Below are 15,309 nucleotides of genomic sequence, written 5' to 3' on the forward strand. Positions count from 1 at the left end.
CATTAACTATTTAGTGTTATACATCTTAAAGTGCATTGTGCAACTATAACTCCCATATGGCTGCACACAGTTCATCATGGATAAAACTTTTTCATTAACTATTTAGTGATATACATCTTAAAGTGCATTGTGCAACTATAACTCCCATATGGCTGCACACAGTTCATCATGGATAAAACTTTTTCATTAACTATTTAGTGATATACATCTTAAAATGCATTGTGCAATTATAACTCCCATATGGCTACACACAGTTCATCATAGATAAAACTTTTTTCATTAACTATCAGTGATATACATCTTAAAGTGCATAATAGAGATTTTACAAATTTATAAAGGCCTCTCCAAAGTGTAAAATTACAAAATATGATCTCTAATAAATATTGTAAAAACTTATTGTGACCCAATTCATCTAGCTATTAAAAGTGACACACATTATTTCATATAATACATGTTGAAATCCCACTGAAACATAATGTTAAAACCAGGTTACTGCTCAATCCGCCTAACCTGTAAAAGACCTGTAAAAACAAGGAAATTGCCATTAGCCTATCCAATTCACTTGAAATCTTTATGTTGTATCAATTTAGCACTTCTATTATATCAATTTAACAGTACCTTCTAATCTCGCAACGTATGTTGCTATTCTAAGACATTCTGTAATTATTTCCTATCACTGGCTTCTATGTATATATTATCTTTCTTAGCAACAAGGTTGCAATATTATAGTTACCAATTCAAAAATAAACGATATATATATATAAAGACTCCTGATTGAATGGACTCACCCATATGTAAATGCAGCAGGAGTTCCATGTCATTACAACTTGGAATCTAGTTATAATTCCTGGGAACAAAGAACGACAAGCCATTACTATTAAAGAAAACATGATAAATTGCACTGCTCATTTAACCCTTTCGGATAAGCACTATCCAAGCGCTTTATCCATCTGGCCTCCCTCTGCAATAGTATCAAGTTATGATCACCTCCTCTACTAGGTTTTGCTACTGTCTCTAACACTATCCACTTTAGCTGACATACATTATGTTTTACAGTATCAAAATGTCTGGCTACAGGAGTGTCAGTATAGGTGTCATTTTTAAAATTGCGTATATTGCCTTTATGCTCTTTTATCCTAGTACTGACAGACCTTATTGTCTTCCCTACATACATTTTCCCGCAGGGACATTTCAGAGCATAAATTACGTGGCTGGTTTTACATGTGGCGTATGACTTTAGTTTGATTACCTCACCTGTAATGGGATGATTTATACAAGGTCCTTTTATAATGGAATTGCAACAGTTGCAATTCATGCACGGGTATGTGCCTACTTTTGGTGTACCTTTAAACACAGTATTGCTATTATCCACTCTTGAAATGGCACATAATGTGTCTCTTATTGACTTACCCTTTTTATACGAGAACCGCGGGGGATTCGAAAAAACTTTTCCGAAGATAGCATCAGTTTGCAGAAGTGGCCAATATTGTTTCACTATCTTTTCTACCTTCTTACTCCTTTTGTCGTATGTACTTACGAAGGTTAAGTACATACGACAAAAGGAGTAAGAAGGTAGAAAAGATAGTGAAACAATATTGGCCACTTCTGCAAACTGATGCTATCTTCGGAAAAGTTTTTTCGAATCCCCCGCGGTTCTCGTATAAAAAGGGTAAGTCAATAAGAGACACATTATGTGCCATTTCAAGAGTGGATAATAGCAATACTGTGTTTAAAGGTACACCAAAAGTAGGCACATACCCGTGCATGAATTGCAACTGTTGCAATTCCATTATAAAAGGACCTTGTATAAATCATCCCATTACAGGTGAGGTAATCAAACTAAAGTCATACGCCACATGTAAAACCAGCCACGTAATTTATGCTCTGAAATGTCCCTGCGGGAAAATGTACGTAGGGAAGACAATAAGGTCTGTCAGTACTAGGATAAAAGAGCATAAAGTCAATATACGCAATTTTAAAAATGACACCTATACTGACACTCCTGTAGCCAGACATTTTGATACTGTAAAACATAATGTATGTCAGCTAAAGTGGATAGTGTTAGAGACAGTAGCAAAACCTAGTAGAGGAGGTGATCATAACTTGATACTATTGCAGAGGGAGGCCAGATGGATAAAGCGCTTGGATAGTGCTTATCCGAAAGGGTTAAATGAGCAGTGCAATTTATCATGTTTTCTTTAATAGTAATGGCTTGTCGTTCTTTGTTCCCAGGAATTATAACTAGATTCCAAGTTGTAATGACATGGAACTCCTGCTGCATTTACATATGGGTGAGTCCATTCAATCAGGAGTCTTTATATATATATATCGTTTATTTTTGAATTGGTAACTATAATATTGCAACCTTGTTGCTAAGAAAGATAATATATACATAGAAGCCAGTGATAGGAAATAATTACAGAATGTCTTAGAATAGCAACATACGTTGCGAGATTAGAAGGTACTGTTAAATTGATATAATAGAAGTGCTAAATTGATACAACATAAAGATTTCAAGTGAATTGGATAGGCTAATGGCAATTTCCTTGTTTTTACAGGTCTTTTACAGGTTAGGCGGATTGAGCAGTAACCTGGTTTTAACATTATGTTTCAGTGGGATTTCAACATGTATTATATGAAATAATGTGTGTCACTTTTAATAGCTAGATGAATTGGGTCACAATAAGTTTTTACAATATTTATTAGAGATCATATTTTGTAATTTTACACTTTGGAGAGGCTTTTATAAATTTGTAAAATCTCTATTATGCACTTTAAGATGTATATCACTGATAGTTAATGAAAAAAGTTTTATCTATGATGAACTGTGTGTAGCCATATGGGAGTTATAATTGCACAATGCATTTTAAGATGTATATCACTAAATAGTTAATGAAAAAGTTTTATCCATGATGAACTGTGTGCAGCCATATGGGAGTTATAGTTGCACAATGCACTTTAAGATGTATATCACTAAATAGTTAATGGAAAACTTTTACCCATACTGCACTGCTGGTAGTCACATGAGATTATAAATGATTGTTTTTGGTTGTTCCTTTTTACACTTGATAAAGGGCGTGGGCCCGAAACATGTTGTGTAACTCATTATCCCAATAAAGAACTTTGCAGACAAGTTGCTGCCCTGGATTTGTTCCACAACTACTGAATGCATTGAACTATTGGGTATTACACACAGAATACCTGTGGAAGAAGCCAACAAAGAAATTCGGTGAGCTTGCTCTGAATACTATATTTGCATCTTGAACTGCTGTAAGGCACTGCTTAAACATTCTGGTTATATAAAGAAAACAATTGGGGACCCAATGATATAGGGTAAAATCTGACACTGTTACAAAAGAAGGTGATATTCACTGGTGCCGGGTTTACCAATACCCTATTGGGGCTCTTGACTTTTTGTGGCAACATCTGGGATACAAGTAAATGTAAAGGGGTAGTCCAAAAGCTTACACTGATTACGGACTGGAAAGGGTCAGGGAAGGCAACAAAATTGTATTGTGTAACCAGAAATGGAGAAATTGCTTTCTGTTGCCAGGTAGAATTAGAGAATAGGCATCAAGAATCACAACACAAAAACAGATAAGAATTACAACATAGGTTTTCAGCCAGGATACAGTTTTGCCAATGAAGGATGCTCAAGAATCTTATATTTTATTCCATCTTGCTGAATTTTAAATACACGATTCTTATGGGCCCATTTACTAAGGGTCAAAGTTAATTTTTGAATTCAAAAACTTCAAATTTCAAAGTAATTTTTGGGAACTTCGACCATCGAATAGGCCAAAATTCTATTCAAATTGAAAAAACTTCACAAATTCGACCATTCGAAAATCGAAGTACTGTCCCTTTAAAAAACTTCGACTTCGACACTTCATCTTAAACCTGCCGAATTTCTGTTTAGCCTATGGGGGAACCTCTTATAACCTATATGAGCTGCTGGTTAAGTTTTTAGAAGTTGAAGGTTTTTTTTTGTAAAATCAAACGATTCGAAGGATTTCATCGTAGGATCGTACGATTTCAATTTAGAAGAAAAAACCTTCGACTTCAACTATCATGCTACACCTATTCGATGGTTGAATTTCGAAGTTTTTTCACTTCGGAATTCGACCCTTGATAAATCTGCCCCTTAGTGTTGTACTATGTGTCATATTATCATTCACATTTCAAGCTGCATAAAATTCTCAGGCTCTACAAAAGGTGATTTTCACAGCTATTACTCTATGGGAGCTATCAAGCATTTTCAAGAGAATGCCTTTGCCACCATGTGAAAGCTGAAAAGAGTCAGAAGAAAAGGGCAAATAATTGAAAAAACTATGGCAATTAATACCTAATGAAGCAAATAGGGTGAGGAAACTTGGAAAAACAAACTTTTGCACATGGCACAATTAAAATTTTCTTGTATTGTATGTTTTAAAAGTTATGAAAAACATTTTTCAAATATGTCATTTTTAATATATTTATTCCTGCAGCAGTTGTTCTCTGCAAGGCACAATGAAAACAACTAGCTGCTTAGGACCCACCTAGAAAAATTTAAAAAAACATGTATCAAGATGGTTAAATCTGTCCCCAAAGTAGTTTCCAAACCCCCAGAAACTTCTTACAGGGATGCTATAATTTAAACATAGCAAGACTTGGAGGCCTGGATCTCTCAGAAGTACATAACAGAACATAAAAAACTATCCATTCTTTTACAATGTAATCAACTGTAGTTTGTAGTTGCAGAGTGTAAGAGAGTGCAGAGAGTCATATCTGCCCTGAGACTGGCAAAGAGACAAAGGGGAAAAGGAAATCAGAAAAACCATTTGTTCAGAAGCCATTATATGGAAAACTCAATATATACTGTGAGAGTTATTGAGAGTTCTTGAGTGGCTTTATTATGAAAGTCTATTAGAACCTTGCACAGCAAGAATTTACCAAAAGTCGAATAACACAATTCGCTAGCAAAAAAAGCTTAGCACTACAGAAGTTTTGCGCTGTTCCTCCAGGTGAAATTTCACTCAGGTGAATGATAATTTATACGCAAATTTTTCAAAGTGTGAAAGTTTCTTTTCGTTACCCTTTTCACCAAAGTCTGTTTCGCCAGGTTCTGCCTGCCGAATTGATTAGATGAAGCTACATCTTCAACATTATTATGGAAGGTTTTTTTTCATATTTAAAGATGTAGTTCATCTTAAAGTTACATTTTTGTATGTTATAGAATGGATACTAAGCAGGTTTTCAATTGGTCTTCATTATTTATTTTGTATAGTTTTTGAATTATTTACCTTCTTCTTTTCACTCTTTCCAGCATTCGAATGGGGGTCACTGACCCCATCAAAAAACAAATGCTCTGTAAGGCTACACATTTATTTATTATTATTTGTTATTGCTACTTTTTATTCCTCCTCTTTCTATTCAGGATCTTTCCTATTCATATTCCAGTTTCTTATTCATATCAATGCATGGTTGCTTGGACCCTAGCAAACTAGAGAGCAGCTGAAAAAAAAGCTAAATAACTCAAATAGTAAATAATTAAAACCATTTGCAAATTGTCTCAAAATATCACTCTTAGCATCATGCTTAAAGTTAATATAAAGTTGAACAACCCCTTTAATGTGGGATTATGTTTACAAATTGTAACTGTTAAACGTGTTATTTACACATATTTTAAACATTTGAAGTTCATGCCACATTTTTTTAGGGTGGGCTTATGGTTTAGGACAGTGCTGTCCAACTGGTGACCCTTGTGTGGCTCCACATGAAAGTTTGCCTGCTGTGACTGCTTCCCTTGTGTAAGATTTAAATTAAATCAGTACTGAGATTAGTTGGCCCCTGCATTGTTTACACCTCAAATTCAGACAGTAAACTCCTGCATTGTTCACACATGTAACACCTCTATTTTTCACACCCCTAAAGCCCTGTACTGTTCACATCTCAGACCCAGACTGAAACTGCCCACATTGTTCATCGGTTTACATCTCATAAAAACTGCTGGAGGGGCACCAACATTGTGTCACTGTATGTAGCACAGTATGAACTGTTCATCTTAGAGTGGTCCTTATAGGTTTCCCTGTCTCCTGCTGTATTCTGCCTTCCCTATGCTCCCTGTTTGTGCCATATTCTGCCTGCCCTATGCTCCTTGTGTGTGTCATACTCTGCCTGCCCTATGTTTTCTGTGTGTGCCATACTCAGCCTGTTTTATGCTCCCTATGTGTGCCATAATCTGCCTGCCCTATGCTCCCTGCATGCCATACACTGCCTGTGCTATGCTCCCTGTTGGCTGGTAGGGTTTTTTCTGGGGGTTTGTTAGCATTTGTAAATTGTTGTTAGGGCCCTTAAGGTTTTTAATCATGTGAGGGCACATATGTCACTGTATGTAGCACAGTATGAACTGTTCATCTTAGAGTGGTCCTTATAGGTTTCCCTGTCTCCTGCTGTATTCTGCCTTCCCTATGCTCCCTGTTTGTGCCATATTCTGCCTGCCCTATGCTCCTTGTGTGTGTCATACTCTGCCTGCCCTATGTTTTCTGTGTGTGCCATACTCAGCCTGTTTTATGCTCCCTATGTGTGCCATAATCTGCCTGCCCTATGCTCCCTGCATGCCATACACTGCCTGTGCTATGCTCCCTGTTGGCTGGTAGGGTTTTTTCTGGGGGTTTGTTAGCATTTGTAAATTGTTGTTAGGGCCCTTAAGGTTTTTAATCATGTGAGGGCACATATGTCACTGTATGTAGCACAGTATGAACTGTTCATCTTAGAGTGGTCCTTATAGGTTTCCCTGTCTCCTGCTGTATTCTGCCTTCCCTATGCTCCCTGTTTGTGCCATATTCTGCCTGCCCTATGCTCCTTGTGTGTGTCATACTCTGCCTGCCCTATGTTTTCTGTGTGTGCCATACTCAGCCTGTTTTATGCTCCCTATGTGTGCCATAATCTGCCTGCCCTATGCTCCCTGCATGCCATACACTGCCTGTGCTATGCTCCCTGTTGGCTGGTAGGGTTTTTTCTGGGGGTTTGTTAGCATTTGTAAATTGTTGTTAGGGCCCTTAAGGTTTTTAATCATGTGAGGGCACATATGGATTTAAGGATATGTTTTTATATGTGTCAACACTAGAAGTCCGGCACAGTAATGGAAAAGGACCCTTGAATGCAGACTGCTGTGTTGAAAATCGGAAGTGTTTAAATGTGCATTGCTACAGACTGAGCTTATTGTTACAATGATTGGAGCATGTCTAAGGGGATTAATCTGGCTGTGAGGCAGATTCAGTCTAGAATGGAGTTCAGCTAAGTAACACTAACTTAGAATGTTTTTATGCCTACCATTTTGGCTTGGAGTATAGAGACACTGTAAATGAGTTATATAGTATCATGTCATACAGAAGGATTTTGAACCCAACTTGGCAGTACCCCATGGAACTACTTCCCAAAGGCACCAAGTGACACTGTAAAATATGAGATATAACAACAACTAACTTTACAACACCAGCTGCTGTTACACAAAAACAGTTGTATGGTAGTTTTTCCCTTAGTGGGAACTGAATACCTATAAGTACACAATATAGTGAATAAAGTACCCCCTCTTGTAAAATATAAGGATATTATAAGTTATCGAGGAGTTTCATGACCATATAAAAACACGAGGCCGAAGGCCGAGTGTTTTTATACAGGTCATGGAACTCCGAGGTAACTTCTAATATCCTCATATTTTACAACTGGGGGTACTTTATTAATTATAATACACACATTTTAGTGAGTCATGTGACAGAAATTACATCACTACTCACCGTTTATAACTGATGACATCACTACTCACCGTTTATAAGGATATAATTTACAGGATATTCAAGGCTTTTGTGTATTATATATTGTTCATCTGAGGGGCCTCTTCAAGTGTTGTGCTATATTTGTTTGTTTTTATGAGCTAGTGTATTTTACCTAAGTGGATGGTAAATAAAATGTATAAGATTTTTAATATTTTTTGTTGTACATAGCTAATCATTATGGGATATTCGGGACCTACCAGAAAATAGTCTTTATTTGGTGTGAGTTGGTATGTTTTAATATGACTTACTTTTTTCACCTATGAGTAATGAGTGATATTCCTGCAGTGAGCACCAACCATTTGGTTTTTTGGTGTGCTACTATCATTAATGTGGATATGGTCTTATAAGTTCTTGTGGTAACATGGGTGTGGTTTAAAGTGGGTGTGGTTTAAAAACAGGGAGTGATCAACACTGGCTTCCATTATATACCCTCCACCAAGTAGGCAAGAAAAATTCCGGCCCTGGGTACCACAGAAGTTGGACAGCACTTGTCTAGGACAATAGAAGATCTCTATTATCTTTATTTTGCTTCTTTGGACATTTTTAAGGTGGAACTATCGCAAAAAAGAAAAATATATATAAAGTTTCATCATACTGAAATAACACATTTTCTAAATATAATCAATAAAAAATTCTGACCTGTTTCTGAAAAAGAATTGTTTCTCCACACTCTTCATTCTCTCTTCATGCAGGAGTTGGTAGCCTGATTCTAAATGACAGTTCCAATGTATCTTTTAGGGATGGGCTTCTTTTGACTAGAAGATATATTAGAGCTCACCAGAAATCCTGTCTGTCTACATGCAGGATTTGTGCCAAAGATATTTATTTTGTGCTGGAATTAGTTAGTGAGCTCAAATACATTTGCTAAGAAAGGGACCCCCCTGGAAGATATATTGGATTTAACTGTCAATAAAAATCTGACACCCAACTCCTGAATGAAAAGAAGATGATGATGATTAAGAAGATAAACGTGATTATTTCAGAAACAGTAAATATTTTTTTAATTTATTATAGTAAGTTTCTTATTTTAGTATGATAAAGCTCACATTAAATTTTCATTTTGCAATAGTTCCCCTTTAATAATAAGTGGCCACTTCCAACAATTTTACCAACCTCACTAATAAATACATATATATATGACCTTTATATACCCGCTAAATTTAAATTGACATAAGCGTAAATTAAGTTTCACTAGGAATTAAGTAACGCAAGCTAAAATTTGCTTAGAAACTTTTGGGCTGGCGAAAGTACGCTAGCATCCCTTTGCCGAGACAAATTGTGCATTTTTATACTGTAAATATGAGTATTTGTCACAAAATAACATCTGACGTAGTCACGCAAAATATGGTGATGTTTCCCGAAGCAGAAATGTACACGTAAGTTAATATGCCCCAAGGTATGAAGATCCAAATTATGGATCTGAAATACCCCAGGTCTTGAGCATTCTAAATAACAGATCCTATACCAAATTGGTTTTACAAAGCATTTAGATCACACAGAAAACTTCTTTATATCTAATTAAAGGTTTGACAAGAGATTGTTATGCTTTACTCTCCATAAGAAATCCTACACAAACATTCAAGGTCTGATAAAAGTGATAGGACAAAACTCTATAGAGGGGTATGGGGTATATAGTTGTCCAGTGTGGAGTGGTACATGTCTGTCCATGTGTGGGTGATGGGGTAAAAGCATATTATTTTTTCCTAAAAGAACCACCAGCAAAGCTTTCCTGGCTGTATATAGTTTGTACAAGTGTGTGGTTCTGTACAATATGAAATGCAGTCAGTAATGCCATGTAATAGGCAGAAATGTTCATTATCAAGGAATTAACAAAATCCATCCATCTAAACAGTAAACAGAAACATTTTGTAGTTATGTTGACATATTCTTTAATTTTTCTGATAAAAACAGTATCATTCATTTGAAGGGAAATAAAATTTAAAGATGTTTTTAATTTTTTTTATGTTTAAGGATGAACATTCGCACAGCATGTGAAGAGATGTATAACAACGCCCCAGTGCATTATGTAGCGCTTCATTAACTCTGTTTATTGCTGATAATTAGAATTTCTTCACTCTACCACATTAACATCTAGTTCAGTATGTGACAGTTTTAGGATTATAACAATTCTTGTAGCAAATGTGGTTCAGAAAGGACAATTATTAAAGTAAATATATCTGTATATCCATTAGACCTTAAATGGCCAGGAGATGAGAGGAGGATCTTTAAGATGAGATGATACAGATTGGCTAGAAAGCGAATGGTGGATAATGGGAAACTGCAAGGGTCCTTAGATTAAACTTGTTTTATATTTTCAGGATTTAGCAGCTGTGAGGGAGAAGTGGTAGTGAAAGCAAATATACAAATTAAACATTACATTTGATGTCTATGTTACCTTTTTCCTGCCCACAATTTTGAGTGGCTGTGTCTTCCAATTTCTCCACAAAAGATGCAATATCCAACTTATATAGTAACTTGATGCATATGACCCCCATATGAGACCTATTTGGACAATTTTGGTGATATGACCACCATGTTTTGATGAAGACACTCAACTTGATATATTTTGTGATTCTATAAAAAATGTGTTGATTCAGGAGACTACTCAAAACGTTCTCCAACTAAAAACATAGCCAAAATGGTATCCATCCTTCTCCTAGGCATTGCAGTCAAATTAGGTCTTTTATGTCTAACTAGTGTCTTGGGGTGGTCAGGTTCTGGATTAAGATCTGCTCATGGGTGTCACAGGCCTTTCTGTAGGGAAATGTCCAGCAGATCCTCAATAGGATCACAGGTGGGAATAAAGTGATTACACGTTTTTCCTTTAAAAAAGCTTGGAAAACAACCACTCTGGACATACAAATGATAAAAACTTGTAAGAAACTTACCCTGGTGGTCTAGTGGGCAGCGGGGTCCACGCCACGTCCTTGGCGTGGACGCCCGCTGCGCTGCTCCTATCCTGCCCTTGCCGGCGCCATCTTGGATTTCTAGGGCGCGCACGCGCGCCTCTTAAAGGCGCAATCACGCCAGCGCGAAATTGCGCACGTTTTGGTGCCAATTGGATCCCTATTTAAGGCCCATTCAGACCTGTAGCCAGTGCCCGTTATAGGATCATATCCTGAGGTTTCCTGAGCTTTTTGCTACCTGTTTCTGAATTTGCTATCCTGACTGATTATCCGTGTTTGACCCAGCCTGTTCCTGACTACTCTGCATTCTGTATCCTCACCCTTGCCTGCCTATGACAACTCTTCCTGCTTAACCCCTTGCTTGATCACCCGGTTTGACCCTTTGCCTGTTTGACGATTCTGATATCCGCCTGCCTCAACCCAGCCTGTCTGACCATCCTTCTGTCTTATCCAGTCTGTCTGTTATCTGCCTGTCCTGATCCGGTCTGTTCCGTTTCCACCAGACGCCTTGTCCTTGACCTTCTGCCCAAAGACTCTTGCTATCCGGTCGTGCCCCTTTGCCAGCCAGAACTCCTCGCCTTGTACCCCTCGTTAAGTCCAGGTTGTACCCAATTAAGCTGAGGGCTCCTCCCGAAGCCCAAAGGTGGTCACACTACTGGTGAAGCCGAGCTGAGACCAGGGTAATTGGCATTTGTACTGGTATTGGGTGCCGGCCGTGACAAAACTAGACTGGATAAACTTTTAAAAGTGGAGAGATTTTCCAGCCTGTCTAATGGATCTTACAATGCATTTAACAGACCCTAGACACCTTGGATGACTTACTGGATGCATCGAATTGGGGGTCCAGGACCCACTTGGTTGCAGCAACAGGGGTATCGACACTGCCCCCCCCCCAAGCCCCAGTTGCAACTCACTTCCAAAGGCCGCCTACCCCAGCCCACCACCCCCTCCACCAGCCTCCCACTCTGCATGTACATTTTTCCTCCAAGGCACGGTGTAATCAGGGCCAGTAGGAGAGGTCAGGGAGCGGCATGGGCAGAGGGGTCTTGGTGTCCCACCGACCCTCTCTGACCCTGCTCCCATGCATATTACCCACTAACACTCCTATGCATTTTTGGAGTTTGTGGACTGAATCATGGTATGGGGGTATACAAATATATATATATTTATCCTTAGGACTTTTTGTTTTTCAGCACCTTGCCTCATTTTTGCTCTTAGAACTCTTACCACACTGTAGATGGATATTGCTTTGGGATATGTGAATGGCAGCCCTTAAAGTTTGTCTAGTGTTATTACTGCTCTATTCTTATGTACCCTTATAGCCCGCATGCTGGGATTTTACCAGCAGACGCAGGGATTGGATGTTGTGTTTTGGAAAATGTAAAAAATTTTTTATAAAAATTATTTTTACAAAACTACTTAAAAAAGACCAAGTTTGTAGCATGGTTGGATAAGAAGATGCTAGTCTGAAGCCTAAAATAGTAAAGATAATTACACCTTGTCAGAGTAGGGTTGGTAGTGAGTTACAAAAGCTCTGTCATTTTACAAAATCTTTTACTCAGTTTGTCTCAGTATCTGATGATCTTCTGCAAGAAACAGTTACCACTTAGCATCTAGACTGAGGCTCAGTCCATTAAGTACCCTTACCATCTGCTCAACAACAGTGTGCTGATCAGTCAGTGTGCTTAGTAAAACTGTTCAGTCTTACATCTTTATACTAAGCCAGGGTATGAATTGGGATCAGATGTAGTCTATGGGACATATTTATTATATGTGTAAAAAACAGCAGGATAATTCACTACACATCACCAGGCTTCTAAACGGTGGCAAATCTGGTGTTTGCATGGTATAAAATACATTTGTCATTTATTTTACATAGCTTTTATACAGTTGTTTTCATCGAATTGCCCCTATACGTATGTTTGTGATAGAAGATTATCGGTCAATCTACCTATACCTCTCTGATAGAACCTGTCAGAAACGGATTTTAGACAGATTATATTGTGGTTTGCTAAACTGTGGCAAATGGTAAATCCATAATTCGTAGGTGTTAACTAGTGATGGGTGAATTTATCCACCAGGCGCAAATTCACAGCAAATTTCTATGTTTTGCCGGCGGCGAATGAATTCGGGAGTTTGCATGCGATAATTTGCCAGCGCCGATTAACGGACGCCCATTGCCTTTAATGGGCACTATTACATTTTAAAGCCAGCGCCCATTTTGACGCTGGCAAAGTGTCGCCGGCGTCAAATTTGACGGAAATTCGTTGTGAAACGGGACAAATTCGCCCATCACTAGTGTTAACTTATTTCTTTTTTGTTTGCATGGCTGGACACATGCATATGTGTGAAAGCATCAGAAGAGCTTGGGAAATGCATCTTTGAATGACTGAAAGGTGAGATATTTGTGTGGCTTCTAAATAAGGGACAAATGTAGGCTGCTAGATAGAATGAAAAGTAGGCTACCTATTCAGAAAATGGTGAATGTTGGAAGCTGACACAAAAATGAACAGATGGAAAGTGAGACTTAATTGAAAGAAGGCTGTTCACCTTGATTAAATTGATGGAAACAGGTTGGGCTTGAGTGATAAGTGATCAATGATCCTTGTCAGTAGCATAGAGGAGATGTGCCAGCAAGAGAATCTATTTATTGTAATTATAGCTAGAATTACACAATTGGCTATTTGCAGTATAAGTCCTATTAACTAGGGGCATTTTGCCCCTGTAATGAGGACAATGGGCATAGCCTCACACAGGTATAGAAGCAGATTGTTTGAACAATTGCTTTGCTAATCCAACCAGAATACTCTTGCATCTGTGTTGTACTAATGTATATTCCACTAATGTGTCAGGGAGAGGCTGAAGATTTCATACAGGGAGTCATCATTTGTGGAGCTTATAGTAAGCCCCAAGTTACCTATATAAATGCATATGATGCATTTGTGCCTGTTATAAAATGCATTTGCGCATGTAATTTATTTGTAGGCTTGATTACCATTTAATCATGAAACCAGGTCTGTCATCTGTAATCCTTTGATAATGAATTTCGGTGTCACTAGATGATAGATAAATCAAATTACCAGCAATAAATTATGACTTCAGTAAGTGCCTGATGTTTGTTTGTGACACACTGTATAATGATGCAATAAAACTGACTGTACCATGAATATGAAAGCATTCAGTTACGCGTTACAGTTTTCTATTATAAAGAAGGCCCACAAATCCATGCTCGGCTAGGGAAACTTCAGCCAGTATAAAGCTATCGGGCCTGGCAGCATAATAAAAGTCTGAGTTCGGAGTGGTGGTGGGAATGATCTAATTAAATTCATTTATTAACTGGTTACAATTATGTAAATGTATATTGTATTAAAAAGTCCTCTTTCCATAGACTTTGCAGTGAGGGGGAGGCTCTGAATGGAGAAAGCACGTTACTTTAAATAGCTGTTTATAATGGTCTACTTTCCTGTTCCACTCACAATGTTTTTATTTGCTACAAGGCAACAGCATCAAAATTAAATGCATTTGTTACAGTATAATCTTTGCTTTCAGGGTTTTAGTTAATTTGACTTCTAAACGGAAATTGTAGTAAAATTGCCTGGCGTTCCCATCTGAAAGAATATCTAATGTTCACTAATGTCTGAGCTTTGGCAGGAGTCTGTACTATTTTAACTAGCTGAGTGGGAGCAATTTTCCTTCTGAACAACAAAATTTATAAACTTTCAGCGCACTGCGCTGTCTTTTTCTACTGGACAGTAGGTCAGGGAAAGGGCTGGTCAACTACCATTCACAACATGATCTTTAAAATGCATTGGAGATTAATGGAAATCTTAATATATCTTCTTGGCATACTAGAAAATATTAGCCCGTATGATTTCCAGCAATGACAAAAGACTGAATGGAAAGCCATGTTAGAGGAGAGGCATTTTCTCCTTTGATGAGAGAAAGAGGAAACCAGCAGCAGATTGTAGGATAGACTGTAGTGGGGAAACATGGGAGCTAGGAAGTCCCAAGCTGTAGTAGTCTAGGTGGGATAGGATAAGCACATATATTGTTACTGAAAGAAAAGGACGGATTTTGCCAATTATGAGTAGAGAGAAGTGTCAGGTTTTGACAGTGGTGTTAACATGATCAGAGAAGGGGAAGAAGGAGTCAAAGATTACCCCTAGATAATGTTTTGAATTGACAGGTTAAAAGTGTATGCCATCAATAGAAATAGTGAAGATGGTAGAAGGACCAGGTTTAATTGGAAAGATGATCAGATGAGTTTTAGTTAGGTTCAGTTTGAGATGGTGTTTCTTCATCTAGATGGAGATTGCTAGGAGGCAATTAGAGGTTTGAGCCTTAAGGTGGCCATAGACGTAACAATTACGATCTTTCTTGGAAAAGAGCTTTCCAAGAAAGATTGTTCGTTTCAATACACACATGCAGAGCTGAATTGTCTGATATACAGGTAGATATACAGGTATATACAATAGAATCCGACGATTCAGCACTAACAATGGCCAATATTTGGGTGCCTTCAAAGGCACCCAATCAAAATTTTCAGTCCAGCCCGATTGACGAGCCGTCCGATATCCAAGTCTTCT

At 37.9% G+C, this 15,309-nt stretch overlaps 2 long non-coding RNA genes across 2 annotated transcripts; one reads left to right on the plus strand and one right to left on the minus strand.

Annotated features, from left to right (window-relative positions):
- Positions 1-377: 377 nt before the first annotated feature.
- Positions 378-1,162, minus strand: LOC121394726. Its single transcript, XR_005961975.1, has 2 exons — positions 789-1,162; positions 378-521 (listed from the first exon to the last, which is right to left on the minus strand). It is a non-coding gene; the product is annotated as an uncharacterized LOC121394726 (long non-coding RNA).
- An 810-nt stretch (positions 1,163-1,972) lies between these two features.
- On the plus strand, positions 1,973-2,702 carry LOC121394727. Its single transcript, XR_005961976.1, has 2 exons — positions 1,973-2,291; positions 2,559-2,702. It is a non-coding gene; the product is annotated as an uncharacterized LOC121394727 (long non-coding RNA).
- The last annotated feature ends 12,607 nt before the right edge of the window (positions 2,703-15,309 follow it).

The sequence above is a fragment of the Xenopus laevis genome, chromosome 6L, assembly GCF_017654675.1.
Source record: "Xenopus laevis strain J_2021 chromosome 6L, Xenopus_laevis_v10.1, whole genome shotgun sequence".
Lineage (NCBI taxonomy): Eukaryota > Metazoa > Chordata > Amphibia > Anura > Pipidae > Xenopus > Xenopus laevis.